The following is a 26,842-nucleotide window of genomic DNA, read 5'->3' on the forward strand; positions in this document are numbered from 1 at the left end:
CTATTGAAAAAGGCAAACCGACCGAAACGCGTCTGGTCCCATCCAGATATCTCAGACAGTCTGTATATCAGAGACGTATCTATGGCCATGTTTTTATAACATACATGTGGTTTTTGTTGTCTGTTGAATATACTGTATTTTCTGGCGTATAAGACTACTTTTGAACCTCAAAAAAATCCCCCAAAAATGGGGGGTCGTCTTATATGCCGAGTATAATATCTCCAAGGTAACCTAAGTATAAGTATTACTGGTAGATGAAAATTAGGGGGGTCGTCTTATACGCCCAGTCGTCTTATACGCCAGAAAATACGGTATGTTTTTTGCAATTAATTTGTAACAATATTGTTTAATAAATTTTCTACTACATATACTCAAGTCCTGGTTTTTGCCTAAAAAATCCCACTCCCAGGGGAACTTTCTTTCTACATAGTCCAAAGGGATGACGGCAATTTCCAGGATAAAACACAGAACCCGAATAATCTTTTCTCCATTATTTTGCATGTGATTCTTAAGAATGAGCAGCCCAAACCAACTATTTATCTATGATTTTTTTTTACTGTGCGTTCTTCTTTATAACATCTCGGGTATGATAAAGTTTGAAACACAAAATCATAAATATCTATCTATCTATCTATCTATCTATCTATCTATCTATCTATCTATCTATCTATCTATCTATCTATCTATCTATCTATCTATCTATCTATCTATCTATCTATCTATCTATCTATCTATCTATCTATCTATCTATCTACCGTATTTTCCGGCGTATAAGACGACTGGGCGTATAAGACGACCCCCCTAATTTTCATCTATCGGTTATATTTATACTTAGGTTACCTTGGAGATATTATACTCGGCGTATAAGACGACCCCCCAATTTTGGGCGATTTTTTTGAGGTTCAAAAGTAGTCTTATACGCCAGAAAATACAGTATCTATCTATCTATCTATCTATCTATCTATCTATCTATCTATCTATCTATCTATCTATCTATCTATCTATCTATCTATCTATCTATCTATCTATCGTACAGTAAAATTGCAGGAAAGGGCACTGGGGGGCAAACTAATGTGAATATTATTTTTTGTAATGTAATCCAATAGGATTACAATATATCAGTGTGTTTGTGTGTTTTACTTTTCAAATTTGCCGCTGGTTCCACCCCCCTGCGACGTGACGCTCACAGGAGACGGAAGCCGGGGCTCACAGCATCGGGCAGAAGATCCGGCCGCTGTATGCTGCAGTGACACATCCCGGGGACAAGGTAAGTAACCCCTTCCAGAATCCAGCGATGCTCCCTGGCGGTACCCCAAGTGTGGCTCTGGGTTACCGCTAATGGCACTGAAATTGAACCCTGAGCCACGCTCGGGAATACCACTAAGGAGGTTAAAGGGGAAAATCCTTCCGGTCCAGAAGTGGTTAAGATTGAAATCCTCTATCATTCAACTTAGATTCCAGTCACTTTTTTTTGCTGCAAACAGGGAAAAGGAATGATTGGAAATTTTCTAAAAAAAAAAAAAAGATACATTTGCTTGTAAAATGTAACAAGTGGAACTCGTTTTGAGGCTTCTTCCTTCAATTAAACATGAATATATGGCTCTTCCATGCAAAGTGCAAAGCCAATACACATCTATAGACTTTCCCTTTGGCGATTACTAGTTTGTAATTACCAGAAGTTTGCTTTGCCAAGAAGAGTGAAGCGGGGAGCCTTCTCAATAATTTACACAGCGGCTTTCAGAGAGTTGTAATCAATTATTGATTTTAACAGAAGAAATGTTCTACAGACAACCGGGTTTACGTTTGTTTTACCTTTTTTCTTTTTTTTATCTTTTTCTTTATTTTTTTAATTTTTTTTTTTTTTTTTAATGTACGAAACAACTTGATTTGTCAGGCCTAAGAAGTGTGCTTCATAACGGAGAGATAATGTGCACACACTGCAATTACACATCTGAAATAGAAAGTGGCAAAAGCATTCTTTTGTGTCATTTCATGTCAGTTTTCAGTTTTGTGCATCTTACCGAGAAAAATATTTTACATTTACATGAGAATTCGTTTTTGAGTCGCACAGTGGGAAACTTTATGTACATTAAGGAGGTTTCCCAACTCCAGAGATTAAGGACTTGCCCTACTTCTGTTAAAGTTGAATTTTTTTTTAATACAGTATATAAATATACAGTGCCATGAAAAAGTATTCATACCCCTTGACATTTTCCACATTTTGTCATGTTACAACCAAAAACGTAAATGTATTTTATTGGGATTTTATGTGATAGACCAACACAAAGTGGCACATAATTGTGAAGTGGAAGGAAAATGATAAATGGTTTTCAAAATTTTTACAAATAAATATGTGAAAAGTGTGGCTGCATTTGTATTCACCCCCCTGAGTCAATAATTTGTAGAATCGCCTTTCCCTGCAATTACAGCTGCAAGTCTTTTTAGGGATGTCTCTACCAGCTTTGCACATCTAGAGAGGACATTTTTTACCCATTTTTCCTTGAAAAATATCTCAAGCTCTGTCAGATTGGATGGAGAGCATCTGTGAACAGCAATTTTCAAGTCTTGCCACAGATTCTCAATTGGATTTAGGTCTGGACTTTGACTGGGCCATTCTAACACATGAATATGCTTTGATGTAAACCATTCCATTGTAGCTCTGGCTGTATGATTTGGGTGGTTGTCCTGCTGGAAGGGGAACCTCCGCCCCAGTCTCAAGTTTCTCAAGTCCTTTGCAGACTCTAACAGGTTTTCTTCTAAGATTGCCCTGTATTTGGCTCCATCCATCTTCCCATCAACTCTGACCAGCTTCCCTGTCCCTGCTAAAGAAAAGCATCCCCACAACATGATGCTGCCACCACCATGTTTCACATGGGGATGGTGTGTTCGGGGTGATGTGCAGTGTTGAATTTTGAATCTCTTCTGACCAGAGCACCTTCTTCCACATGTTTGCTGTGTCCCCCACATGGCAAATGGGTCTTCTTATGGCTTTCTTTAACAATGGCTTTCTTCTTGCCACTCTTCCATAAAGGGCAGATTTGTGGAGTGCACGACTAATAGTTGTCCTGTGGACAGATTCTGCCACCTGAGCTGTGGATCTCTGCAGCTCCTCCAAAGTTATCATGGGCCTCTTGGCTGCTTCTCTGATGAATGCTCTCCTTGCCCGGCCGGTCAGTTTAGGTGGACAGCCATGTCTTGGTAGGTTTGCAGTTGTGCCATACTCTTTCCATTTTTGCATGATGGATTGAACAGCGCTCCATGAGATGTTCAAAGTTTGGGATATTTTGTTATAACCTAACTCTGCTTTAAACTTCTCCACGACTTTATCCCTGACCGGTCTGGTGTGTTCCTTGGCCTTCATAATGCTGTTTGTTCACTAAGGTTCTCTAACAAACCTCTGAGCGCTTCACAGAACAGCTGTATTTATACTGAGATTAAATTACACACAGGTGGACACTATTTTTACTAACTAAGTGTTTGGTTGTATCATGACAAAATGTTTTTTTTTTACTAACTACGTTTTTCATTGTAACATGACAAAATGTGAATACTTTTTCAAGGCACTGTGTATATATATATATATACAGTAAAACCTTGGATTGCGAGCATAATTCGTTCCGGAAACATTCTTGTAATCCAAAGCACTCTTATATCAAAGCAAATTTTCCCATAAGAAATAATGGAAACTCAGATGATTCGTTCCACAACTATTTATTCATAAGTCTTTCAGTTTATAGTCTATATACAAAGATTATAGCAATGTGATAGGTTGTGTCATCATAAAAAGGGATTAGAAGCAAAATCCAGCAGGAGCTACAGAGTATAAAAGAGAAGAGAGGCACCTGTAAGTGTAGCAGTATGGGGACATTTAATGAAGGTACAACATTTAGCAACTCACATGGTTGATGATTAAAGAGGCACATCTAAGTATGCAGGCATCCGGGGTAAAGCTGTCCACATAGACCATCTTCTGAACCACTGCCTCTCACCAATGTCAGTCTGCAATTGTGATTGGGAAGACTACCCTGCAGTAGAGTGATCTGAAAGCGAGACTTTGGAGCGCAGCGTGGAAGGGTGTGATGAAGATGGCAGTGTTGAGGATAGTCTATGTGGACAGCTTTACCCCGGATGCCGGCATACTTAGATGTGCCTGTTTTAATCATCAACCATGTGAGCATTAAATGTAACAATATTGCTACACTTAGAGGCGCCTCTCTTCTCTTTTATACCCAGTTGTGACATGACACTACTTGTATATCAAGACATCGCTTGTATATCAAGTCAAATTTTTTTTTAAAAATGTGCTTGTCTTGCAAAGCACTCTCAAACCAAGGTTTTACTGTATATATATATATATATATATATATATATATATATATATATATATATATATGTCTTGGTCTGCTCGGAGGCTAGTGGCCGCAGCAGTTGTCAGCAGGATGAATACACAAACAGATTGGCTAGCACATGGGAGCTCAATCTGTGGCCCTCCAGCTGTTGCTAAATTAGAAGTCCCATCATGCCTCTGCCTTTGGGAGTCATACTTGTAACCGTCAGCCTTGCAATGCCTCATATGACTTGTAAGTTGAGCACCCATGGGCTAGCAGAAGACACAGGCTCACCCATTGCATGGGGTCCAAGCACAAGCTGGTCTTCAGCAGAGTGCCTAGTGGTGGAGATGGGTTTCACTGCTTGCAAATGCCAGGTCGCAGCCCTCAGGATCGCCCCAGCAGGAAGAGAGCAAGCAGGGAGTGGATGAAGCAGAAAAGGAACAAGCAGAAGCGTAATCGATGAACAAGCCAAGGGTCACTACCGAATAGTAGCTGGATGGGATCAAACGGAATTTGCCGAACAAGCCATGGTAACGATAGGGGTGCAGAATTCTAAGTGACACATTGGCAAAAAGCAAGTCATACCTTGATGAAGAAAAATTCAAGGAACGCAACAGTGTAACATAATTCTGCACCCACCCAAGTGATTGGAGAGGGACTGCTAGTGGAGAGCCTCCTCTTATTCCCCCCTATAGGGGCTACACATCACCCAGCAGCACTGTGGAAGCTGAGGGCTTTCAGGTAGCCTAGGGGGACTGTGGACCATTATGAAAGGGTGGGGAGGGGATGGCAATTTGGTAGCTTGAAAGCACTATGGGAGTTTAGAGATCGTCCTGGCTGGGGATCCTGACAGAGAAGAGACCATGGCTCAGCAGGTTGATGGTTGAGAACCACTGCTCTAAAGCTTCCTTTACGTTGATTTCCAAAGGCAATGCTTCCATTGCAATTAATTGGCGGTTGAACAATGAGAAGAGCCCTTCCTGATTGGTGATTACCAATCAGAAATAAGCCCCCATTGACACTGTTTTGTGTCAGTGTGGTGCTAATTAAGCTGAAAGCAGACAGAACACAGCAGAAGGTTGGAGGACGACGAGGAATGGGTGCTGGGGGATGGAAGACATTCAAACTGAAGTTTAGTTATGGCAATGTTACATAGTTACATTGGTATTTTTCAGTCAAGGCACCCTTTAAAAATGATGGACAGTCTTGAGGCACCCCTCTCTAAAATGTAAAAACGATTCTATTAGTTTTGCATAACACAGCAACATCTACACAAGTAGGACACCCAATGTTAGAGGTGATTTATTCTTCCAAAGCAAATACACTTTTCCAAGCTGGTACTGACTACTATTCCAATGTTTCTCTTCTCCCTCAATTTTTCTCCATCACTCATCTAAGGTGCCCTTGTTGGAAAAGGCTGCATTAGGGTATCACTCTCTATTAGAGCACGTCTAGTCAAAATGTGCGTTATCAGTTGCCACCCGTCCATTGGGCGCCGACCCCCCTATCCATAAGTCCAGCCCCCTAATCTACATGCAGGGTGCTGGACGCATGGATTCCAATGTTTTTTTTTTGAAACAAGTGAGTAGAGCCAGTGGCTCTAATAGGCTTCAAAAAAGGGTGGGCTCGGGGCGCAGAGCACTGCGCCCTGAGCCCACCCAGTTGTGTGACAAAAGCAAATGAATATTCGCTATTGTCACACGGATTATCCCCCTGGCCAATCAGAAAGCGGGTCCTGAGACCCGTTTCCTGATTGGCTGAAAGGAGAAGCCATGCTATTGGCCAAGGAGGAGGAGGGAGGACACGCAGGGAAAGCCCGACCTACGGAGGAGACTAAGGGGGAAGCCGCCGCCGCTGCCTGCCCTCCACATGTCAGTCCAGGGTGAGTGAGCCGGTAACGGTGGGGTATGGTGTGCGGGCTGGAGCTGGTGTTGTCCGGTGGGGGGGGTGGGGGTATAGTGTGGTCCGTCTGCCACCTCTCCGGCCCATGGAGCACCAGCCGCCACTGTGCGTTATATCCTTTACATGCAGGTTGGGGTTCACAGATGTCATATTTTGGGCAGAAACAAAACCCCATGTGTCGTGTACAGACAAAACTTTGGCCTACATAACCCGCTACTTTGTAATAACTTTGGGGTAAGTATTATAGCAGATACTGTAGAAGGAAGCGCGCTTAGAGAAATTGCCGTGGGGAGATTGTATTTTCTGCACTAGGAATTTGTATATTCTAATGATAGGGAATAATTATCGCTATTTGTCTGTAGCAGAGAGCGGTTAAGAAAATATCGCCATTTAGCAAGTACAAACATTTGGGTTTAGCAAAATGCATTTGTTGAGAATGTTTTATATCTCTTTTTTTTGTGGAGGAGGAAGGAGTCTATAGGAGGAGGAAAGCTGATGAATGGAGTGGAATTTTTTTTATGCTTTGTAATGGTTGTGTAGTGTTTTAATTTGCACATTTCTATTGCTTTATTTTTCTTCTAGCCAACAGAAGCAATTATGTAAAAGAAGAAAAATGGGCTTGTTTACAATTTTACGTTTGTCATGCATCTAAATGCTTGGTTAGAGCGTATGACAAAGCGTGACTGCCAAAACAGAACGTGTTTCAGTGGGACTGGATTGTGTTCAGCGGTGTATCGGTTTTCTGCTTCCCGAAAAATGTTCAACAAATATTTTTTTGATACATGTTACTTTTATCCCATGTCATTTGGCATTGATGATATTATATGTACCTGAATAGAAAACTGTTTACAGGAGTGAGTTCAGAGGGTGATGATTAATGACATATTCTTTGAGTAGTTTTTTTGAAAAGTTGATGGCTGCGCTGGACTGACCTGCTGGATAGAGGGTCTGTGGGTGGGTGGTAGGTGAGAGAGGGTCTGTGGGTGGGTGGTAGGTGAGAGAGGGACACTTGGGGAAATTAACTCCCAATCAATCTGGCCCGACTGGATGAAAAAAGGCAGTGGACCCTTGTTAAGGGGTCTGGGCTTCTACCTTAAGATACGGCCTAGTGGTCATTTCCAAAGTTTCTAGTGGTAGTCGGTTAACCTCCCTGGCGGTATTCCCGAGTGTGGCTCGGGGTGGAATTTCAGTACCATTAGCGGTAACCCAGAGCCATACTTGGGGTATCGCCATGGAGCATCGCTGGATCCTGGAAGAGGTTACTTACCTTGTCCCCGGGATCCCGCAATGTATTCCTGCAGCATACGTCGGTCGGATCCTCCGCCTGATACTGTGAGCCCCGGCTTCCGTTCCCTGCGAGCGTCACATCGCAGGGGGGGTGGAACCGGCGGCAAATTTGAAAAGTAAAACACACAAACTCACTGATATATTGTAATCCTATTGGATTACATTACTAAATAAATAAATTGACATTAGTTCGCCCCCCAGTGCCCTTGCCTGCAGTTTTACTGTACATAGATATATATATATATATATATATATATATATATATATATCTGTATATCTATATGTGTGTATATATATATATATATATATATATATATATATATATATATATAAATATATATATATATATATATATAAATATATATATATATATATATATATATGCACACATACACATATACATACATACATATACACACACATACATATATATATATATATATATATATATATATATGTGTGTACATACATATATAAATATATGTGTGAGTGTATATATATATTTATATATATATATATATTATATGTATTTTATATATATATATATATATATATATATATATATATATATATATATATATATATATATATATATATATATATATATTTATGTGTATATATATTTATGTGTGTGTATATATATATATATATATATATATTTATACACATATACTTTAACTTGTTTATAGTTATTTATTATATTATAATTTATGATTTTGTGTTTCAAACTTTATCATAACCGAGATGTTATAAAGAAAAACGCACAGTAAAAAGAAAATCATGTGTAAATAGTTGGTTTGGGCTGTTTGTCCTTAAGAATTACATGCAAAATAATTGTACCGCTTTCAGCACCTAAAATCGGAAACAATCATACCGCCAGGGAGGGGTAAAGGAGCGCCCAAAATCAGCAATAAGAATCCCACTTGGATCAAAACATTGTCGTTTTATTGGTAGCAGAACATGTTAAAGCGTTTTGGGGGAACAGAGACTCCCCCTTCTTCAGGGCATAAATGTTGCTATTCGTATCTGCAACCGACAGCATAACAATGATCTTTGGCACCAGTGAAAATTAAATACAGCTGGCGGGTGGGGTTTGGGTCTGACAGGGGAGTAAGCCCCACACACCAGCAGTATTTAATTTTCACTGGTGCCAAGAACCATTGTTATGCTGTTGGTTGCAGATACGAATAGCAACAATTATGCCCTGAAGAAGGGGGAGTCTCTGTTCCCCCGAAACGCGTTGGCTTTAACATGTTCTGCTACCAATAAAACGATGATCTTTTGATCCAAGTGGGACTCTTATTGCTGATTTTGGGCACTCCTTTAACTGACTATCACTATATTCTTTGAATGGCCTGGAGTTGTCCACGGGCTTACATACACTATGTGGTCAAAAGTATTGGGACACCTGCCTTTTGTCTCAGTCTTAGTCCTTAGGGTAAGGTTTCTTAACCAGGGTTCCTCCTGAGGTTGCTAGGGGTTCCTTGAGCAATGAAAAATTTCTGCCTCTCCGATAAGTTCCCAATGACACCATTGTTCCTTTTAGCTATCTGTAAGGGGGTAATTCTTCCCAAAGATGAGAAGAATAAGGAGCATTCTTCCCACTGACCACCACACTAATGTGTCATGAGTTGTAGATTTTTCATTTTTAGCAGGGGTTCCCCGAGACCAGAAATTTATTTCAAGGGTTCCTCTGTGTTGAAAAGTTTGGGAAAGGCTGCCTTATGGTTCAATATTGAGTTGGCCACAGGGCCTAGACAAGGGGTGGGCAGGAGGGACGGCTGCCCTGGGCACTGTGGTATCATGTAAGTTGGGGGGCACCACAAGGAGACTGGGGGGGAGGGAATTTGTGTTAAGAAGGGGAGTTTGGGGCGCAACAGGGGTAAGAATTGTTCAAGAAGAGCAAATTTGGGGAGGTGTGCTAAGAGTGGTGCTTTGGGGAGGATTTGTGTTGGGAGGGGGGTTGGGGGGGAAGAGGATTTGTGCTAGGAGGGGGATTTGGAGGTTTTTTTGCTATAAAAGTAGTATGGTAGATGGGAAATATTTTTGGTGGGCGGGGGGATTTATGCTAGTAGGCATGATTGTGGGATAATTTAGCTAGGAGGGGAAATTTGTTGGTGGATTTGTGCTAGGATGGGGGATTGAGGGAGGGGAATTTGTTCTAGAAGGGGGGAATTTGGAGTAGGGAGGAGAGGATTTGTCCTAGGAGGGGGAATTTTTTTTGGGGGCGGCGAACAAAGATTTTTGCTGGGCGGAGGGTAATTTATGCTTAGGGAGTAATTATTAAAAGTGGGGGGGAGATTTTCGCTGACACATAATGCAAATATATCTTGGGGGAGGGGCACATTTTGGCATGTTCGCCCTGGGCTCTAGATGACCTTGTCCCGGCACTGGTTGGCCCACCCTTTGCAGCCATAACAACTTCAACTCTTCTGGGTTGGCTGTCCAGAAGGTTTAGGAGTGTGTCTATGGGAATGTTTGACCATTCTTCCAGAAGTGCATTTGTGAGGTCAGGCACTGATGTTGAATAAGAAGGCCTGGCTCGCAGTCTCTTCTCTAATTCATCCCAAAGGTGCTCTGTCGGGTTGTGGTCAGGACTCTGTGCAGGTCAGTCAAGTTCCTCCACCCCAATCTCACTCATCCATGTCTTTATGGACCTTGCTTGTGAACCTACTGCCACGTCTTAAAATACAGTTTGGATTCGGGCAACTCATTGCAAAAGCACGTACCCCAATACCATAATCACCCAACAACATAATACTTAGGCTTCATGTACACTTCAGTTTAGGAGCTTTTGGCATTTTTTTGCTAAAGCTCCTACACTCAACTCCATAAAAGTCTAAGTCTCCATGTACACAAAGTCTTTTAGGATCGTTTGGATGCTGCTGCGGTTAGGTGAGGTTCAACCTCCCTCAACTTCCCTCTCCTGCACGCAAAAGAATTGTGTTCAGAATAGGAACATTTTACCGCCGACCACAAATAGCATGCGCAATTTTGCATTTTCCCGTGGCCATTGGTCAAAGTAAGCTATGTGTATATGAAGCCTTACACTGGTCCAGGCTGAACCAATATAACACTATGAAACCGGCCATTCCTAAATTTCAGCTTTGAAAGATGCATTACATTTTTTCTTGGTGAATACATTGACTTTACTATGAATTCATTATATTTGTCTTTTATGCTTGCTTGGAGTCCAGCATTACTATTCTAGTGTAGAAAAACAAATATGTTACTTTTACCTGATAAGAGATCGAAGCTGTTTGTTTTTTCCAGTGAAGAACAAGATGCTAAAGTATTCTCTAAAGCCTCCATCCAACTAGACTTCCCATAACCATAAAGATAACCCTTCCTTATGTAGTACCCTCTAGTTAGTGTGCTAGGGAGAGATAGTATTTTTGTTTAGTGTAGGTAAATTGTCAGGCAGCCAAGCCTATGTGTTTTTCTGGGTCAGGGTCAGTGGCGTCGGGAGGGGGGGGGCTGACCCGGGCTATAGCCCAGAGTGGGCCCCCAAAGTGCAATTGGTCTCGTATTGCTCATGAGAACTTAGCATGAAAACTTAGCAACCAATCACGATGTGCTAACTGCATACTATAGCCTTGAGTGCCAGTCCAACCCCAGGCCTTGGGACTCAAGGCTAATAGTTTAACTGGGAAAGTTAACTCTGGCAGCTCCCGCCTCCTGCTGTCCAATTAGCACTGGCACTGCTGTTTCTCTCTCCAGTTCTGCCTCTGTCCTGCACCCTGCTCCGCTCCTGTGTCTCCCCCTCTTCATGCCCAACAAAGGTAGGAAAGGGGCAGAGTTGCGGGGGAGGGGGGGAGCTGTGTAATGCAATATGGGTCCAGAGGTGTGGGGGGGGGCTGTTTAATGCAAAAGGGATCCAGAGGTGTGGGGGGGCTGTGCAATGCAAAAGGGGTCCAGAGGTGTGGGGGGGCTGTGCCATAAAAAAGGGGTCCAGAGGTGTGGCGGGGGCTGTGTAATGCAACAGGGTTCCAGAAGTGTGGAGGGGGCTGTGTAATGCAAAAAGGGTCCAGAGATGTGAGGGAGGCCTGTGTAATGCAAAAAGGGTCCAGAGGTGTGGGGGAGCTGTGTAATGCAAAAGGGGTCATGTGGTGTGGGGGGGGGGGGCTCTGTATGCAAAAGGAGTCCAGAGGTGTGTGGGGGGAGGGCTGTGTAATGCAAAAAAGCTCCAGAGGTGTGGGGAGGTCTGTGTAATGCAAAAGGGGTCCAGAGGTGTGTGGGGGGAGCTGTGTAATGAGAAAGGGGTCCAGAGGAGTGGGGGGGGCTGTGTAATGAGAAAGGGGTCCAGAGGAGTGGGGGGGGGCTGTGTAATGAGAAAGGGGTCCAGAGGTGTGTGGGGGGAGCTGTGTAATGAGAAAGGGGTCCAGAGGAGTGGGGGGGGGCTGTGTAATGAGAAAGGGGTCCAGAGGTGTGGGGAGGCCTGTGTAATGCAAAAGGGGTCCAGAGGTGTGTGTGTGTGGGGTGTGGGGGGGCTGTGTAATGAGAAAGGGGTCCAGAGGTGTGGGGGGCTGTGTAATGCAAAATAGGTCCAGATGTGTGGGGGCTGTGTAATGTAAAGGGGTCCATAGGTACAGGGACTGTGTAATGTAAATGGGGCAGTGTAATGTGTGAAAATATCTTTCTTATCTTTTTTTACAAAGATAAAAGGTTCTGTCATGTGACCATGCATCGCTTCTTCCTGATAGGGGGGGGGGGGCAGGGTTACAGGACACTGTGCAGACAATTAGGGCAAGTAGACCAGAGCTTAGTAAGTGAGGGGAAGTCACTTAGATATTTTATATTATGGTATTTTTTGCATAGTGTATAAAAAATTGCTGCACTGATTAATCTACCAAAAAACATTAAAATAAAATTGCAAATTACCTTAAATCAGAATTGTGCTAATTATAGACATGTGTATAACTGTAACCTAACGTCACCGCATAACAGTCACTTATATAAATGTCTGTGCATAAAACATAATACAATTCACCAATCGCGATCATGTTCACAGTTCAGCAAGCTGCGGTTTCCATAGCAAGCAAAGTCCTTTCTTGTATTAACAGAGGCATGGACTCCAGAGAGAGAGATATATAATATTCCCCTGTACAAATCATTAGTAAGACCTCATCTGGAATATGCAGTTCAGTTTTTGGCCCCAGTTCTTAAAAAGGATATCAGGGAACTGGAGAAAGTGCAGATAAGGGCAACCAAACTGATAAGAGGCATGGAGGAGCTCAGCTATGAGGAAAGATTAGAGGAACTGAATTTATTCTCTCTTGAGAAGAGGAGATTAAGGGGGGATATGATCACCATGTATAAATACATAAGGGGTCCATATAGTGAACTTGGTGTTGAGTTATTCACTTTAACCACTTGCCGACCGCCCGCCGCATATATACTATTTACTATATACTATACACACCTCTTTGACGACGTCAGGCTATGACAAAACGCGTGGGATGGAGCTCGCGGCGGCGCACGCCACACGCGGAAGAGACACGGCGGCCATCTTGTCGGTGGGATGCAGCAGCATTAGACCATCGGTGGAGGAAAATATACAACGCCTATCATTTTCGGTAATCTCGTAAGTGCTTTTAATTGCTTTTGGGCCAAATAAACGTTAAGAATGAGGAAGTGTTCTGTTTCTTTTGTTTCTTGAGCCCTATTGTGATGGAGTGGTGATCGGCTGTTAACACAGGAGAGTGGAGTGGAGGACCTTATCCACCTATATTACATGCTGTATATGACCTTTGTTATGAGGGTCATATAATTCCGGTAAGAGACAGTGTGTACGGGTGTTTGGTGGTGGCTCTCTTGAATCAAGGATCTTCACTTCTTCCTGCATAAGGATCTTCACTTTTATTTATACTGATCACCTAGAAACTGTTGTTTTTTATGGACATTCTGTGCAAACAGTTTTAAGATTAGCGCTACATTTTTTATAATTCTATTTCAATCTGTCATTTCAAGATTTGTGTTGGCTGCTTTTCGCCTTTGATATTTTTACATTATTTTTGATTATTCACTGTAGCGCAGCAATATTGGGAAATATGATATAGTGCTATATATATGCACTGTTACTGTAAAAATGACACTGGCAGGGAAGGGATTAACTTTATTAGAGATGCAGTGGCTATGTGTGTCCCTAGGGGCGGGCTTCTTACTGTTGTGGGATGTGGCTTTTCATGTAATAGCAGAGATATACGGTCCTGCATAGCAGGACCGCATGATCTCTGCTGTTACACAGGGGAGAATGACAGGCGGCTTTGTTTACATTAGCCGCCTGCCTTTCTCCCTCTGTAACTGACGATTGCAAGTGACTGGCGGACATCGGGTCCGCCGCTCACACGCGCGGGGGGGGGGGGGTCCATGAGCGAGTGGGAGCAGGAGCGCGCCTCCGGCAGCGCGCACTCGCTCCCTAGAGCCTCACAGGCTAGTGACGTACCCCTATGTCACTTTGCCTGTGAGGGGCTGAATGCCACCGTGTATTGTCAGTCGGCAAGTGGTTAAGGAGCACGGGTATATATTATTTTATAGGATCAACCAGGTACTTCAGATGGAAGAAGTACATGAAAATGATACAGAGTTTTATTTAAAAAATATACATATGTAGCACCCTCCTAGATAGGTGCTAGGAAATAGCATTGTTATGCTCCATCTGCTTATCCAGGGAGCCTGTTCTGTTAGTTATGCCTGTTGCATGTGTCCACGTGTGAGTCACTTGGTCTGGGGGACTGTCTTCACTGTATCCAATAGGGGAGCCTGTTGGACAGTGGAGGAAACCCAGCCAGTGACACACGGGCTTTTGTGGCAGTCTCAGTAGGAGGGCATCACCTCAGTTCATCCTGGGATTGACCATAAAAGCTGAGGGCACATGTGACAGGGCATCTTTGGCGGGAAGCAGAGTCCCAGGAGGAGGGTGACGGCTGTCTCTCCTCCTGCAGCGTGAGGAAGATGGTCACAGGCAGTCGGCCTGGTGAGCCAGGTGTGGAGCCTAGCCTTGAGGGTCCTGGAAAGATAACGGTGGAGCTGCAGACAGAGTCACCTGGGAAAAACAGTGTCTGTGAGTACCAGGGGACTTGCCAAGGGGTCTGCCCAGGAAGGGGGACCACTCCAGTGAAGTCAGAGGACAGACGGTCAGCTTGCACAGGAAAAGGAATTGGCAGCACTCCAGGTTGAGTCAAAATCCAGATTTATTGACTGGACATCCAAATTATGACAATCGTGACAAGGTAGACGCGTTTCACACACTGACTGTGTGCTTAATTAGGTAATGATTAAGCAAACACTCAGTGTGTGAAACGCGTCTACCTTGTCACGATTGTCATATTTGGATGTCCAGTCAATAAATCTGGATTTTGACTCAACCTGGAGTGCTGCCAATTCCCTTTCCTTTATCAAGTTTCCACTGAGGCGAGCCGGGGCATGCACCGGTGTGAGTCATCAGGCAATTACACCACCTTGAGCAGTGAGTTCTTGTCTCTTCAAGGTCAGCTTGCACAGTTAGCAAGAGTAAAGGGGGTGCCAAGTAGAACCCAGAAGAGTAAGAGTAAAGGGGGTGCCAAGTAGAACCCAGAAGAGTAAGAGTAAAGGGGGTGCCTAGTGGGGCCCTGAAGAGTAATTCACTACATAGTTTGCTTATCAAATTCTTCACTTCCGTGGCAAGGTGAAGCAGCGACCTTGCCACATTCAATTTAGCTAGAAGTCCTCCAGTTGTACATAGTTCATTAAGTTGGAGTATCCCACTCATCCCTTCTCCCATCCCAAGTTCTAAAATAAAAACAACAAAAACCAAATCCCCTGGACTGTTTACTAACTGAGCCAAGCACTTAAATTAATAGGAATTTACAAGTCGTTGCTATGGGTAACCCAGGGGGATCCGCTTCAAGCAGCTCCCAAGGGAGTAGTGCTACACATATGTAGACACACACATAGAAAAAAAAAGTAAAAATTTAGGGTAACACGCACTTTAACCACTTTACCACCAGAGGATTTTGCTGTCTTACGTCCAGGCCACATTTTGCGATTCGGCGCTGTGCGACTTTAACTGACAATTGCACGGTCGTGCGACGCCATACCCAAACGAAATTTACGTCCTTTTTTTCCCACAAACAGAGATTTCTTTTGGTGGTATTTGATCACCTGTGCGATTTTTACTTTTTGCGCTATAAACAAAAAATAAGCGTTTATTTTGAAAAAATAACAATATTTTTAACATTTTTTTATATGAAATTCCCCCCAAAAAATGTAAAAATCAAATTTTTTTTAAATTTTTGGCCAATTTGTTTTCTGCTACCTACGTTTTGGTAAAAAAAAAATCACAATAAGCGTATTTTGATTGGTTTGCGCAAAAGTTATTGCGTTTACTAACTAAGGGAAAGATTTCTGTAATTTTTGGTGTTTTTTTTTTTTAACGAGTAATGGCGGCGATCTGCGATTTTTTTTTGCGGGACTGCGACATTGCGGCGGACAGATCGGACCCTTGACTGACATTTTTGACACTTTTGGGGGTACCAGTGACATTACTGCAGTAATCAGTGCTATATATATGCACTGTTACTGTAAAAATGACACTGTCAGGGAAGGGGTTAATTTTATTGGAGAGGGAGGGGTTAATGTATGCCTGGTGCTTACTGACGTGTGGGAGGGGAGGTGACTGAGTGACAGAAGGACAGATCGGATGTTCAGCTATGCTGAACACTCCGATCTGCCAGTCCCTGTCACTATGGAGATCTGCCCGCTCTGTTTACACAAGCGGGCGGAACTCCTCACTCGATTCCCTGACGATCGGGGCAGAGCAGCGGCGATCGCCGCTGCTCCTCCCCTGGCCCGACTCCCGCTGTGGATGAAAAAAGCGGGAGCGTGCCTCCGGCGGCGAGCGAGCGCCGCCTACAAGGGAATGAGTCCAGCGACGTAGGTCTACGTCGCTGGACGGGAACGAGCCACTTTGCCGCAGTAAGCTCCATGTGAGCGGTCGGCAAGTGGTTAAGCTGGAGCATCCCACTCATCCCTTCTCCTATACCAAGTTCTAAAATACAAACAACAAAAACCAAATCCCCTGGACTGTTTACTGACTGAGCCAAACACCTAAATTAACCACTTGCCGACCGCCCACAGTATATTTACGTCGGCAGTCAGCCCCTCACAGGCAAAGCGACGTAGTACTACGTCACTAGCCCGTGAGGCTCTAGGGAGTGAGCGTGCGCCGCCAGAGGCGCGCTCCCGCTCTCGCTCACGGACCCTCCCGCGCGTGTGAGTGGCGGACCCGATGTCCGCCACTCACTCGCGATCGTCGGTTACACCGGGAGAAAGGTAGGCGGCTAATGTAAACACAGCCTCCTGTCATTCTCCCCTGTGTAACAGCAGAGATCATACGGTCCTGCTATGTAGGACCGTAGATCTCTGCTGTTACATGAAAAGCCACATCCAATCACAGTTAGAAGCACGCCCCTAGGGGCACACTTAACACCTCCTTCTCAAATAAAGTTAACCCCTTCCCTGCCAGTGTCATTTTTACAATAACAGTGCATATGTATAGCACTGATTACTGTAGTAATGTCACTGGTACCCCCAAAAGTGTCAAAAATGTCAGTCAAGGGTCAGATCTGTCCACCACAATGTCGCAGTCCCGCAAAAAAAAATTGCAGTTCACCGCCATTACTCGTTAAAAAAAAAAAAAACACCAAAAATTACAAAAATCTTTCCCTTAGTTAGTAAACGCGATAACTTTTGCGCAAACCAATCAAAATACGCTTTTTGCAATTTTTTTTTTACCAAACATATGTAGCATAAAACAAATTGGCCTAAAATGTTAAAAAATTTTGATTTTTACATTTTTTGGGGGGAGGGATTTCATATAAAAAATGTGAAAAATATTGTTACTTTTGCAAAATTGACGCTCTTTTTTTGTTTATAGCGCATGATCAAAAAATCGCACAGGTGATCAAATACCACCAAAAGAAAGCTCTGTTTGTGGGAAAAAAAGGACGTCAATTTCATTTGGGTACAGCGTCGCACGACCGCGCAATTGTCCGTTAAAGTCACGCAGTGCCGAATCGCAAAATAGGCCCTGGTCAGGAAGGAGGTAAAATCTTCCGGGGCTTAAGTGGTTAATAGGAATTTACAAGTCGTTGCTATGGGTAACCCAGGGGGATCTGCTTCAAGCAGCTCCCATGGGAGTAGTGCTACACATATGTAGACACACACATAGAAAAAAAAAGTAAAAATTTAGGGTAACACGCACTTTAAGTTCATAAAATAAGATTACCAAAGGGCATCAAATCAATTTACTCCACTGTTGTTGTTGCAGCACGGACTCATCAATGACGCAAAAAAAAAAAAAGAAAAGATATAGATTTTTTCTCCCATGTGTGTGCTACACATTTAAATATTGCTAGTCCTTATTTTTTATGCATTAGGCACAAATCAGCCTAACTGATGGATGAGGAAATGTTCAATAAAAGGCTATTTGATTTTCTTTACAGCTGCACAATGGATCTGCGATAATCACCCTGCGCTATTTGTAGAATGCATTACATTAATTAAAGGCAGACTTTGTTTGCAAAGTTAAAATTTAGTAATAAAAGAAAAGAAGATGCATTATATGTCAAGCTTAATCCGTTTAGCCAGGTGCACTTTGGGAAATTAATTACAAAACACAAATAATGCGTGTGATGTAGAGCCGGAGCAGCTGTAAGCATCAGCATCTGCCTACAGCATCGATTCCCGATAGTTCTTTCCTCCGGCGTTCCTGATATATAGAATACAGCCCAAGCAAAGTACATGCTAAACCCAATCATTTTCATAATGGACAACCAGAGACCTGCGATCGATAAGGTTGGAGAAGAAAAAGGGGGTCACGCTGAGTCAGATTTCCTTCTTTTGAAAATTAAGTTTACAAAAGGAAAAGAACAAGCCACGACTAAAACAATTCAATGGTTAGGGGGTTCTGTGCTCTATCTCAGTGTTTCTGGAATCTTCTGACTCACTACGATCTCTAGCTTGATGGAAAAGACAAGGTCACATCAAGAATAAAAGTTTTCTCATATGTTATAAACCTTTTCTTGAAATAAGTCAACGCTGCTGTCAATCAAAGCCGGGTGACACGGGAGCTGGGCGCAGAGCCAGTCCCGCTGTCTATGTCAACAGACACAGCAGCGGGGCTCAGGAGCGAGCATGAACGTAGAGGAGGAGCCGGGAGGGGGGCCTAAGAAGAGGAGGTTCGGGGCCACTCTGTGCAATTCCATTGCACAGATCAGGTAAGTATACCAGCTTTAGATATACATGTTCAGGGTTTGCTCCCCCAACTTTTTGCTTGTTTATTATGTATTCGGTCTGACCAGACTTCTGAGGTTGAGCAACCCTCCCCACCCCCCCCCCCCCCACCCCACCCCACCCCACCCCACACACACCTGTACTCTATCAGTGTCCACTATCAAGTAGATATAGGGGGAGCCCCTTGTAGTGCATTAGCACATCTCTTCCAGCAAGGAGCGTTGTCTCCAAGGGTTAGAGAGGCTGGATTCACCCCCTTTTTTATGGATAGTGTAGGACCCACTGATAATGGGATACTTTGACGTAGTGGTGGGCTTGAGCACGATATGGCCATATGGTGGGACCAAATCCCCATTTTTATTTATGGATTGTCTTCATATTTGATAGTCATTTCTTTTGCATGTGTGCGCTATTCTTTTTTAATATACAAGTATACCAGGTGTGATTTAACCACTTAAGCCCCAGAAGATTTTACCCCCCTTCCTGACCAGGGCCTATTTTGCGATTCGGCACTGCGTGACTTTAACGTACAATTGCGTGGTCGTGCAACACTGTACCCAAACGTCCTTTTTTTCCCACAAACAGAGCTTTCTTTTGATGGTATTTGATCACCTGTGCGATTTTTTGATCATGCGCTATAAACAAAAAAAGAGCGACAATTTGGAAAAATAACAATATTTTTCACATTTTTTTATATGAAATCCCCCCCCCCCCCCCCCCCAAAAAAAAAAGTAAAAATCAAAATTTTTTAACATTTTAGGCCAATTTGTTTTCTGCTACATATGTTTGGTAAAAAAAAAATCGCAAAAAGCGTATTTTGATTGGTTTGCGCAAAAGTTATTGCGTTTACTAACTAAGAGAAAGATTTTTGTCATTTTTATTGTTTTTTTTTATGAGTAATGGCGGCGATCTGCGATTTTTTTTTTTTACGGGACTGCGACATTGCGGCGGACAGATCGGACCCTTGACTGACATTTTTGACACTTTTGGGGGTACCAGTGACATTACTACAGTAATCAGCGCTATACATATGCACTGTTACTGTAAAAATGACACTGGCAGTGAAGGGGTTAACTTTTTTTTAGAAGGAGGGTTAAGTGTGTCCCTAGGGGCGTGCTTCTTACTGTGATTGGATGTGGCTTGTGATGTAACAGCAGAGATCTACGGTCCTACATAGCAGGACCGTATGATCTCTGCTGTTACACAGGGGAGAATGACAGGTGGCTTTGTTTACATTAGCCGCCTGCCTTTCTCCTGGTGTAACCGACGATCGCGAGTGAGCAGTGGACATCGGGTCCACCGCTCACACGCGAGGGGGGGGGGGGGGCGTGAGCGAGCGAGAGTGTGCCTCCGGCGGCGGGTGCTCGCTCCCTAGAGCCTCACAGGCTAGTGACGTACCCATACGTCACTTTGCCTGTGAGGGGCTGACTGCCGCCGTATATAGTCGTGCGGCAGTCGGCAAGTGGTTAAAAGTTTGGTGAATGGTATTAGAAAACAAACAAAACAGAAGATACAAACAAACGATCTATTATTGGCCTTCAAAATAATCACCATCTTTCACAACACGCTTTTGGCAACGTTCATAAAGCTTCTGGAAACTGTCAGGAAAGACCTCTATAGGAACCGCTGACACGCGTTCTTGGATTACCACCATGTCCAGAAAACCTGCACCTTTCATGACGCTCTTCCTTGGACTTTTGCCGACTACTCTTTCTGGGTCACAGGGAAGATGGTGAACACCATTCTTTTGATTGCCGCTTGGATTCTGGATTGAACTGGTAGCACCAGGTCTCATCCTCTGTGATCCTGGTCACACATGGTAATGGAATCCCCAGAGGTTTCCATCCGTTTTGCTGTCAGCTGTGCGGCAGAAACCAGGAAAAGATCTTCCACTTACCCAAACCTTCATGGAGGATGGTGCGCCCCGTGTCCTTCCTAATGCCCAATTCCTCCACCATCAATCGTAGAGTCAGTGGTCGATCTGGTGCCATAATTTGTCTCACTCGCTCATTCATGTCTGGGGTTCTGCTTGTCAAAGACTTACCCGAACGTGGTTAATCCTCAGTTGTTATTTTCCTATCACGAAAGCAATTGAACCAGTCGTAAACACATTTTTTGCTCACGGCTTCCATCCCGTACACTCGCACCAACATTGCATGACATTTTCCCCAATTTGTAGCAGAACTTGATGTTCACTCATTGCTTCATTGCACAGCGACTCTACCTCCTACACTGACTACGTTCTACTGCCTGCAGCGGGTTTACCCTGATGGTCATGTGTATTCCATACTAGGTGGCGCTTCGCGACGTGTCTCTGGATAGCCATGTGCACATACCTGGCCCATGTTGCCGTTGAGATATTGATCCATTCACCAAACTTTTTAGACACACCTCATAGAGATGTTTGTTATTATAAAAAAAAAAAATACATTTACAACCACTTTAAGGCTATCTACCCCCATTTTCTGGAATTATAGGAGAATTCTGCAGCCTCCATGAAGGCGAAGAGAACCTGTGAGATCACTGGTTCAGATAGAAGACACAATAAAAAAGATATATGAGTTCCAGGCACAACATTTTTATTTTAATAAAAATACCCCCGGGACAGTCAGGGCTAGTACATTTCACAATGGATAGCCTCTGTACTGTCCCGGGTCGCACTTACCTTTTAGAAGAAATACTTACCTTGAAAATTTCCTCTCCAGTGCTGCCATCTCGGATGTGGGCAGCTGAAGCCAGCGCGTCCTCTTCTGCGTCCTCTTCCGTGTCATCTTCTCCCAGAATGCGCCTGCACCGGCCCCGCTCATCACTTCCGGTGCGGGCGCATCATCCCTCCACAGCTTCTGGGCATGCCCAGAAGCTGTTTAGCAGGGAATGACGCTCCCGCACCGGAAGTGACGAGCGGGGCCGGTGCAGGCGCACTGATTCCTGGGAGCGATGACGTTCAGCTCCCAGGAATCAATGCAAAGAGGAAGTGACGGCGCGGGCCGCGGCCGCAGAGGGAGGAAGTGGAAGAAAGGCGAGTATATTTTTCTTCAATAACAAGGTAAGTAAACAAAAAAAAAAAATCGTAACTATCCATTTCTTTTTCAGGTGACCAAAAGCAAGCGGATGGCCCAAAATCGATTATGTCAATCTTGTGGCCGGAACTCCGCTTTAAGATTTTTTTTTTCAAAGTTGTTGGTGCGCTCCTATATAGAAAGTGAACAAAGGGTGGATTGGAAAATCCAGAGTTAAATTTAAAGAAAAAATATAAAACAATACTATTGCTGACCTCATCTACATATTGTGGCTGTCATCTACCCCGAGGCAAACAAGGCATTTGCCTTGGGCAGCATTTTGCAGCTGCAGGCATCACCCTGGTATTGTTTTTTGGAGCCAGCGGTTGGCTCCCTTGTAGCAGCAATCAGAGCGGCTTACTAGCCACCTGATTGCTATTACACGGCAACATTCATAAAGCTTCTGGAAACTGTCAGCAAAGACCTCTTTAGGACTCGATCGCAGAGCTGCTGTCACACATTCTTATATTCCTGCCACGTCTGCAAAACTTTTATGAAGCTCTTCCTTGGAATTTTGCAGGCAATTCTTTAGGTGACAGGGAAGACGGTGATTCCATCGATTTCCATTTGGATTCTGAATCGAACTGGTAGCACCAGGTCTCATCCCCAGTGACGATGGTTGGCAGAAAAAATTAATCCTGGTCCCACTGTAACGCTCTGGTTATATTTAGTGAGGGATTGGATCTTCAGCTGCAGAAAACCACTCAGTAGTATTGTAGAGAATATGTTAACTCACCCGACTCAACTCTCTTTACTCATCACAGTGGTTGAGACTGTTCCTGAATGTACAAGGCAGTGATGCTATTAGAAAGCACAACAGAGCAATAGTATGCAGCATTGTAAGTAGTAGATATTAATGGTTGAATACACAGGAACTGATAATTAGGCACAGCAGTGTGGGTAGTAGGTAGCAATGGTTTAGGTATACAGGAGCTAGTAATTAGGCACAGTATGCATGTAGCAGGTAGCAATGGTCTTGGTATACAGGAGGCAGTGATTAGGCACAGCAATGCAAGTAGCAGGTAGCAATGATAGTAGTAGTGGAGTTGATAAGGGGGTCCCCTGTGGGGTACTTATCAGTAGATGCAATCTTCAGTGCAGGCAAAGGCAAGCAGGGTTCAGGAGAGGAGACTGGCAGCTGCTGGTAAGAGATCCTCCGGTCGAGTCAGTGGACAGCGGTGCGGGGTCAGGGTAGGCTTAGTAGCGTCCGGTATGGTGTCTACTATGAGCGGTTGCACGAACAATTTGTCCGTGCAAACCGCTAGTTGAAATAGGCGCCGTGAGCGGGGCCCGAGAATGACGTCACGTACGACGTCAGCGTCACCACGCCCACATGCGTTCCACCTCTTGGTCAGGTGGAATGCAACCAGGAAGAGGAGAAACCCGGAGGAATCTTACACCCACAATCTCCAAAGGTTTGCTTTCTGTTCGTTTGTAAACTTGTGCAACACAAACAGGGAACAGATATTCTGCTTACCCAAATAAATTTCAAGGTGTTTAGCTTGGGTGGCATTTTTCATGGGAACCGCCACCTGTACCGGGATGATGCCTACAATCAGACTCAGTCACTTGGAAGACCCGAGTAACAAGCCGCCACGTCCACCGGCTGGCCAGATAGCCAAGCAAAGTCAGGATCAGTTGTTCCTAAACGTAAACCAGAAGCGATGACATTATTACCGGTTTACTCAGAAACCATTGGCGCCAGTTTTTAAAAATCAACCATTCAAAAACACAGATCTTGGTGTTTTGAATGCCCTAAAGCAGGGATTCCCAAACTACGGCCCTGCAGTTGTTCAGGAACTACAATTCCCATCATCCCTAGATGGTCGGCTGTCCTGTAATGACAATCGATGCGCCCCCACCCCTCCCGCCACCTTCCACGGCTCGCCAGAGTCTCCAGTCCCACCAGGAGACCCGGGCATCCTACCTGCACGGCCGCCAAAGGCCTGATCAAAGCCGCATTCGGCTCTGATCGGGTCTCCATGCAAAAACCCGGAAGTGATGTCACGCCGACCTCTCATAGTACTACTAGTGCGGCAGGTCGTAGACCTACGTCGCTGGACTCCTAGTGATCCTAGTGATCTCGGCGGCGCCGTCTCTCTTCCCCGATCATTGGGGAAAGTGTGAGAAGACCCGCCTGCTTGTGTAAACAAAGCGGGCGGATCTCCTCTGTGACAGGCAGGGACAGATCACAGGATTCAGCATAGCTGAACCTGCGATCTGTGCCTGTGTCACACAATCCCCTTTTCCCCACACACGTCAGTAAGCATGAGGCATACAATTAACCCCTTGACCACCAACAGTGTTAACCCCTTCCCTGCCAGTGTCGTTATTACAGTAACAGTGCATATTTTTAGCACAAAATATGCTTATTGCGATTTTTTTCTACCAAACATGTAGCAGAAAACAAATTGGCCTAAAATGTTAAAACATTTTGATTTTTAATTTTTTTTTTGGGAATGTTATATATCACAATGTGAAAAATATAGTTTTATAATTTCAAGATTGTCGCTCATTTTTTTGTTTTTAGCGCAAAAAATAAAAATCGCACAGGTGATCAAATACCACCAAAAGAAAGCTCTATTTGTGGGAAAAAAAGGATGTACATTTAGTTTGGGTACAGCGTCGCACGACCGTGCAATCGTCCCTTAAAATAACGCAGTGCCGAATCGCAAAATAGGGCCTGGTCAGGAATGGGGTAAAATCTTCTGGTCTTAAAGCGGTTAAAAATACGCTCATTGAGAATTTATTTGTCAAAGACATGTAGCTAAATACATTTTGGCCTAAATATATGACAAAAATTGAATATATTGGATATTTTTTAACTGTCAAAGTAGAAAATGTCAATTTTTTCGCAAAATTTTTGCTCTTTTTTTATTAATATCGCAAAAAATGAAAAGCGCAGAGGTGATCAAATACCACCAAAAGAAAGCTCTGTTTGTGGGAAAAAAAGGACGTAAATTACGTTTGGGTACGGCGTTGCATGACCGCGCAATTTTCAGTTAAAGTCACTCAGTGCCAAGTTGTAAAAAGGGGCCTGGACGTAAAGCAGGAAAATCCTCCGATGGTAAAGTGGTTAAGGTGCCTAAAGAATCACCTATGGATAGTAAAATTGACGTCATTTGTCGCTTCTGCAATTTTAAAGCGGTTGGGGTGGGACAAATTTATATGGGGGGGGCGCCCAATTTATAGTCTTGCCTAGGGCAACACAAAACACAAAATACACCACTGGTTGTCACACCGATCATCGTCCTTCTAACTACGAGACAGTGACCTGAAATAAGTAGACATGCAGCTTAGAACTTCTGACTCTTCTATGATGTTCCTAATCTGCACGCTTGTTCCAAGTTAATCGCTCTGAAAGAACATAAAATCAACAGGCCAGGCCAGGCAACTAGCAATTTTTCGAAAAAAAGGTCAATGGAAGGTCTCTGTATCTCTTTCACAACAGATTTATTTCAAATAACTTTGCAAATGTGACTTTTCAGGTTATACTCCAACACTAATTGTAAATGCTAATTCTCGTGTTTAATTTTTACCTTCTGTATGTAACCAAGCAACACTGAATCATACAATTACAGTAAATAATATAAACAAAAAACAGTCAGAGGTCATTTAGTGATATTATCAGGACGTCATGTAATTCCAGAGGAACATATCACTGTTGGGAACTGCAGTAATCGTACAAACAGGTTCCTTTTTTTTTTCATTATATAAATTGCTGAAAGGTCCGTTCAACATCGGCCTGAGAACAAAACACAATGTTCAGTTATAGGTTTGAATAAACAGCAAACCAAAAAAAAAAAATGTTTGAAGGACAATTTAGGAAAAAATAAAAACAATATTTGCAATATTACTAACAATAACTTACAAAGCCATCAATAACTTGGCGCCCAGCTACATCACCAATGTGGTCTCAAAATACCAAGCAACTCGTTCTCTTCTGGCGCTTTTCCACTGCATGGAACCGAACGGTTCGGCTTGCTTTTGAGCTTTTCCACTGCATGGTACTGCATGGTACGGTGTTGGAACGGTTCGGTTCGGTACGATACGGTATGGCGACGCTTTTCCACTACATGGAACCAAAGGGTTCGGCTCGCTTTTGCGCTTTTCCACTGCATGGTACTGCATGGTACTGCATGGTACGGTGTTGGAACGGTTCGGTTCGGTACGATACGGTATGGCGACGCTTTTCCACTACATGGAACCGAACGGTTTGGCTCGCTTTTGCGCTTTTCCACTGCATGGTACCGCATGGTACAGTGTTGGAACGGTTCGGTACGGTACGGTATGGCGACGCTTTTCCACTACATGGAACCGAACGGTACGGCTCGCTTAAACAGTACCACCTCGGTTGTGGTTCCAAGAGGGCCGTACCGGTACCATATCCCACAATCCTTTGCATGCAGCCTTGACTGTTTGTCACTACTAGCCACTGATTGGTCAGAGAGTCGTTGTTATCCCACCTACTTTACCTTAGTGGAAAAGCAAACTGTACCAAACCGTACCCAACCGTTCCAAAACCATACCATGCGGTACCATTTGGCGCTTTTCCACTGCATGGAACCGAACGGTTCGGCTCGCTTTTGCGGTTTTCCACTGCATGGTACCGCATGGTACAGTGTTGGAACGGTTCGGTACGGTTCGGTACGGCGGCGCTTTTCCACTACATGGAACCGAACGGTACGGCTCGCTTAAACAGTACATCTTGGTTGTGGTTCCAAGAGGGCCGTACCGGTACCATATCCCACAATCCTTTGCATGCAGCCTTGACTGTTTGTCACTAATAGCCACTGATTGGTCAGAAAGTCGTTGTTTTCCCACCCACTTTACTTTAGTGGAAAAGAAAACCGTACCCAACCATAACGAACCGTTCCAACACCGTACCATGCGGTACCATTTGGCGCTTTTCCACTGCATGTAACCGAACGGTTCGGCTCGCTTTTGCATTTTTCCACTGCATGGTACTGCATGGTACTGCATGGTACG

Source organism: Pelophylax lessonae, assembly GCF_965119305.1.
Source record: "Pelophylax lessonae genome assembly, chromosome: 6".
NCBI lineage: Eukaryota > Metazoa > Chordata > Amphibia > Anura > Ranidae > Pelophylax > Pelophylax lessonae.